Genomic DNA, 6,000 nt, shown 5'->3' with positions numbered 1-6,000 from the left:
ATGCACCAACTTCACCAGCTCGATTTGTTCTTAGCCATGTTTTCATCATTTTGCTACGCTAGTTTTTGTGAAAATTCTATTACGAACGATAAGCATCATGCATATGCAAGATTGAGGAATGAATATTGCGCACCGTTCATATCCAAGGGTAAGGATCTTGAGCGAGCACATTGACTGATTTTGCGATATCAGTGCGCGTTCTGGGTCATAGGTCAGTTTTCAATACAGAACCCTTTCATGTGTAACAAACGAGGAACATTGTTATGAGGTCTTATGTGACACTTGGAAAGAAACAGTGCAGACAGCATCTTGGAGTTATGAAAATTCCTTTGCGCAGGCTTCTGCTCTGCACGGTGTTGTAGCCGAAAAGTTTGCCGCCTCCAATGAGGTAAGTTGATCTCTTGAATCTATCTATCAGCTTCCTGTCTCTCTGTGTACGTGCTTATAGTAAGCGTTTTCCTGCCGGGCGGTTGCGTGCTGTTCGGACAGGTCGTGTCAATATACAGTATTTCTAGAAACTGAAATGCGGCGATGCTCGACGTTCGTCGAGGACGAAGTTCGTGTTTGCTCGTCTGGAGGACATATATCACGTGATATTGAAGTTCTCCGTACCATATTTTAGGCGGGTTACTAATTATGTTTATAGAAGTTGTTTACTACTCGTCGCGCTGTCGCACACCAGATGGCAACGGGTGAGATGTCGCCGAAGTTTATGCTGCAACTTTCAGTTCGCCGTGTAACTACGCTTCAGAATAAAACATTCCTGCCAAACGTCAGAGCATATGCACTAGCAGGTCAGTGGGACAGAAGTGTCCCACTTCCCTTTGAACGCAAATAAGCTGTTGGGACAAATATGTCCCACTTTTTTCATGAGATGCACTTTGTCGATTTGAACCAAATTTCAGATATTATCCGTTCGGGCGGCTCAGAACATCACCTTTAAAATTCAAACTACTTTTCTTTCGGGCAACCATCTCGCCTCATAAAGGGTTAAATGTGCTGGCCGCGGCTTTTCCCAGAAGAAGACCATATACACTCGCAGGCGAGAAGCGAAACTGGATCGCACTGGCTACCGAAGCGAGGACAAGCGTCAAAACGAGCTGCCCTGTTAATGGCGTCTCCTTCATGGCGATAGCGATGGGTATGGCTATTTCGCATACCCCCTATTGAGACCAGTGTGATTGACCAGACGCATCGCCGTGGCCGCTTTACACACAGCAACAATAATATGATAATAATAAAAGTGAACTAGTTCAACATAACACAAGTACTTTTGAACCAACTTTACCAGCTTCAGGGCACTTTTTACTTGCTCAGCTCGCCAATTTAGCTACTCGCCATCTTAGTCGGTCAGCGATGACTATTCATCGACTGTACGTTTAGCTAGGAAGAAGCCAATACATAACCAATAGGCCATTTGCAAAAGTTCCAGGGAGCAGCGCGCATGCCGGGAAATGCTGTGCAAAGCGACAGCGACGGCGCATGCGCCAGTACGACGACGTCAAAGATCGGAGACGATAGCAAATCGCTGTCGTTTCGCACAGCCTTTCCCGGCACGCCCTGCCAGAGCGCACGCTGCTCCCTGGAACTTTCTCAAATGGCCTATAGCCAATGAAAAGGAGAATAATTATCAGTTCAACTTCAACAAGAGCTTCGCTTTGATAAATTGATAATGAACAATGTCACGTACATGTATGACCCTGTTTCGAGCACCGTAAACACTGTAAAACCATAGCAATCACTCTCTCCATCCGTCCACTCCTGCACTCCCTACCACGGTTTATCTGGCCTTCTAACCAACATAAGAAGTATTCTCCCTAAACGTGATGAGCTCATGAGCATGAGAAACGCCACTAGTGCTAAATATGTTATCGTTTGAGAGACTTGGCTACATCCTAGTGTTAGCAATAGTGCAATATTAAAATTTTCCGGTGATTTTAACTTATTCCGCCGAGACAGGCAGGAAAGAGTTGGTGGTGGTGTTATGATTGCTATAAAAAGGCATATCCTGGCAGTGCAAATAGATATTGTCAGTTCAATTGAGGCTGTATGAGAGTGTGTACGTATGAAGCAATGGTGTTATTGAGCATGTTCCCGACTGCCTGGTAGCAACGGCATGTTGATTGATGAATTTCATGATTGTCTATACAATGTGCCACAATTACATCCTATCTCAGACCTTACAATTGCTGATGATTTCAATTTTCGTCAGAATGAATGAAGCGGTAGCATGCTTCTATTTTATGTCATCATGGTGCTGCGACCCACATTCTTGATAAATGTTTGTTATTTAACTTAACTCAAATGATCACTCAACCAACAGGTGTTGTGTCAAGCTCGTCCAGCGTGATTGATTTGGTATTCTTATTGGATTGTTCCATAATCAAATTTGTTACATATTTGGATGGTATAAGTGATCACAAAATAATCAATTTTGGTATATAACTTGTGGTACCACGGCGATTGGCATTTTCCAAAGTGATAAGGGACTACAACAAGGCAACTATAACGCAATGCGAGTTGAGCTAGCAATATTCGTTCCTTCCTTTGCTGGTGGCATTCTTCAGCAGTCCGTAGAACAAAATTGGACACCATTTAAGAATAAAGTAAATGCTTTGGTCGCTAAGCACGTACCCTTGTTGTCATTTCGCTCAGAAAAACGATGTCCTTGGTACCATTCCACGGTGACGACCTACGCTAAAAAAAACGAAACGGTTGTACTGACGGGCAAAGGTAACGAACAACATTTTATCTCCACAACATATAGCAAAACCGCAAAGGAATTTGATGCCCTGGGTAGTTTCATTTTAAATCGAACAACGGATCAAAGTCGTATTTTTGAATTCGCCCAGAAAAAAATATATGTTACAGGACAGCTCAAACGAAGTAAACCACACCACGTGCGATGCTCGTGGGGTAGTTTCCGCGAGGAAGAGGAGGAAAGTCGGAGGATGCTTGAGGGCGCTTTCTTCTGGACCGACTTTAACAGGATCTAGCACCGCTGATTTTATGCCTAGGAACTGGAGGTTTTTTGTGATTATAGGCTGCACCATAGACACGGTCGACAGCCACCCATAAAAATCTGAGGGCCACAGATTTTCTGTTAAAAAATGCCAAACTTGGCGTAAGCGTTCAAAAAGGCCAAATTTTGTTACCAATTTGCTTCATGACGGTACGTCTGAGGACATCGAGCCTAGTGCCATTCGATAGGACGTTGAAAGGCCTTTCGTGCTGTATAAAGTTAATCTTTTTCAGTCTAGTGATTTCTGTGTTATTAGCTTGCGAATCGCACATAGTAGGCGAAAATTGCCAATGTTGCATCTCAATTTTCTCAAAAATACCATCTTCGATTTCCTTGATTATTTTTGAGAAGGTGGCGTCATGTCTCTACTTTAGACGCCCAGTGAGACAATCTTTTATTTTTACCCGAGAGACGCGCAGCGATTTTTTTATTTTTTTATTTTTTCAGGCAGGGTTCAAGAGGCTGCGGCCTTGCGCGCCTCACCTACGAGCACGCGACGTTCAACCTCTTCTTTGCTACAGGTCTCCCGCTGACCGAGAAATGAATGACCACACTGCGTGAGCTTGTTGTAGTGTCCCCAGAGCATCACTTTACGTTTACCCAATGGTCTCCCAGTCCCGTCAGGCTCATTCAAACCGTGGGAGAGTACATGAGTTGCTTGTGCGCCCTTGAGTCCTCGAACATACCGACAAAGTATATAGTGAGAAGAAACGAAGCGCTTCGTATAGATCTTTATCCAGTGCATGGTAACATCGTAGCTTTTGTTTCAGGTTGCCACCAGTCCCCCAGGCAGTGTGAAAGTCACATCCTTTTCATTGGAAAAAGAACGTTGTGGAACTTTCGCAAAACGCAAAATGTGCCCATTGCGAGACCCCTGCAGGTGATGGATGCAGCCATTGGATTAGCATCATCCGATAGGTTTAGAAATGACCGTTCACATGATATAAAGTGTCTGGGTTCAACCGCATGGATGCCAAAAGGATTACTGAAGACCACACGGAGGGCTTAAGGTATCTACGGCTACCGGAAACGAGGGATTTTAGTTGTGCTTTGTTCTGTCGAAAATTTTGATTCCCACGGTGGCACTGACACAGCTCGTGGAGGGCGAACGTGTTATACTTGAGAGCAGCAACATACTGTCATCACAGCGGTCTTACGGGTTTTGTATATAGTACTCATCGTGGTTCCGAAATAACGCTACGGGGCATAAAACTAATTAAAGGTAGCATGCACAGCTTTCGAACTATCACTTATTGCGCCCCAAGCTCAGAGACGGCTGCAAGCAGGCAGCCACAAATTTGTATTCTCACGTGTTGTAACTTTCTGTTCCCTGTGGCCGTAGTTATGCCTTCCTAATATTAACTCGCACGACAGCCTCATAGCGTGCGTTTGTGCATTGCCTCAAGCACATGTGCGGGAGAATATTGAATATGTGCACGCGCATACGCAAACGTCGTGCGTGCGACTCCCATGAAAGTGCGTAATAGCAAGTTCAAGGCTCCCACGAAAGTATTGCCCTGCGTCTCCAAAGGAACAAATAAACATACGTACCATAAGTGCAAAATAAGTACAGAATGCAACATCTGGGCAGTAAATTACAAAGCAAAGACTACGAAGCAAAGCTCGCTCGTAAACATACGAGGAGCGCCTTTGGGTGGAAAAATCGCTCCACGTAAAGGTAGCCCAGCGTTTCAATCAAAAAGAGAAAAGGTATCTACCTTACCAACAGCGCAAAGTACAGGCATAATTCTGCCCCTGTGAAATTAACTTTGAAAAATATTCTGGGGTTTTAGAAATAATTAAGATCGAACCTGTTTTAATTTTCGCGTACCACTCGTGGTTTTGCGATACTTGGCGGACGAAAAATGCGCTTGAACGCGGTCACTTTATATCATGTGAAAGGTCCTGTAAAGCTTTCGGATGATACTGATCCAATAGTGGCAGCCATCATCTGCAGGGGTCTCGCAATTGGCTCATTTTACGTTTTTCCAAACTTCCACAACGTTCTTTTACCAATCAAAAGGATGTGACTTTCACACTGCAAGGGGGACTGGCGGCAACCTGAAACAAAAGTTACGATGTTACCACTGGATAAAGACCTTTACGAAGCGCTTCGTTTCTTCTCACTCCTTTGTCGGTATGTTCGCGGACTGGGGCTTCTCGTCAAGGGCACACAGGCAACTCATGTACTCTCCCACGGTTTGAATGAGCTTTCCTCGGCGCGGCAATCTTGGAAATTGCTGGAAAAGGGCCCAATGTCCGGCAGGACTATTACATATCTGAACCATCCAAATTACAAGCGTTGAGAAAAGCATGCAACTCCTACAGGTTTGCCTGACTTTACAGCTCTTTTTGGGCGAGCTGAAACGGTGCTGAATGGCAAGTTGCGTTTTTCCTACTGTCCAAGGGACAACGTCAACTACATTTACACAGAGCTCCACTTTTTGAGGAATTATCGGTTTGAGGCAGCATTCAGCACATTAAAGAGTGTCGGACTCAGAATACTTCTTTGGGCATTTTGTAGGGCATTCGGGGACGTGCCTTGTTTCACAATGGGAACAACTAATGCCTCCTTCCGGTCAAGTGGTAGATATCCCGGTTTCCCTGAAGTGTTACATAAATGAGAGTTTGGTGTGGCCGAACGCCAATGACTGAGGTTTCGCAGTGCGCATACGTGATTTAACCGTGTTCCGGGGAAGAGCCCAAAACAACTTTATTAGGGGTTGATGACCGGGGACCTTCATCACCGGGGATGATACTCTACCCCATTGCTGGTAGGTGATGCGAGGAAAGAAATAATGAGCCCCTTCACAATATGATCGAAGTCCTGCGGCGTCCAGAAAGGTGAAGAGAGCATTGAGGGTAGAGCGTTGGCATGCTGGATGTGGCCAGGGACAAAGCAATTTTGCGAGAGAGAGGAGGCAGGAGTCTAGCTCGTTGAGGTATCCGAAAAGTACGGTTCGGTAAGGTTGGTAGTG

The 6,000-nt window shown here is 45.0% G+C and overlaps 1 protein-coding gene across 1 annotated transcript in view; it reads left to right on the top strand.

Annotated features, from left to right (window-relative positions):
• Window positions 1–342: 342 nt before the first annotated feature.
• LOC135373681 (uncharacterized) overlaps window positions 343–6,000 on the top strand; it is a 30,109-nt gene continuing 24,451 nt past the window's right edge. The window contains exon 1 of the mRNA XM_064606768.1: window positions 343–388. The gene's annotated coding sequence lies outside the window, so the exon portion shown is untranslated. The remainder of the gene's footprint in view (window positions 389–6,000) is intronic.

The sequence above is a fragment of the Ornithodoros turicata genome, unplaced genomic scaffold (assembly GCF_037126465.1).
Source record: "Ornithodoros turicata isolate Travis unplaced genomic scaffold, ASM3712646v1 Chromosome29, whole genome shotgun sequence".
In the NCBI taxonomy this organism is placed as follows: Eukaryota; Metazoa; Arthropoda; class Arachnida; order Ixodida; family Argasidae; genus Ornithodoros; species Ornithodoros turicata.
Note: the sequence above shows the minus strand (reverse complement) of the source record. Positions and strands in the feature narration are given on the sequence as shown.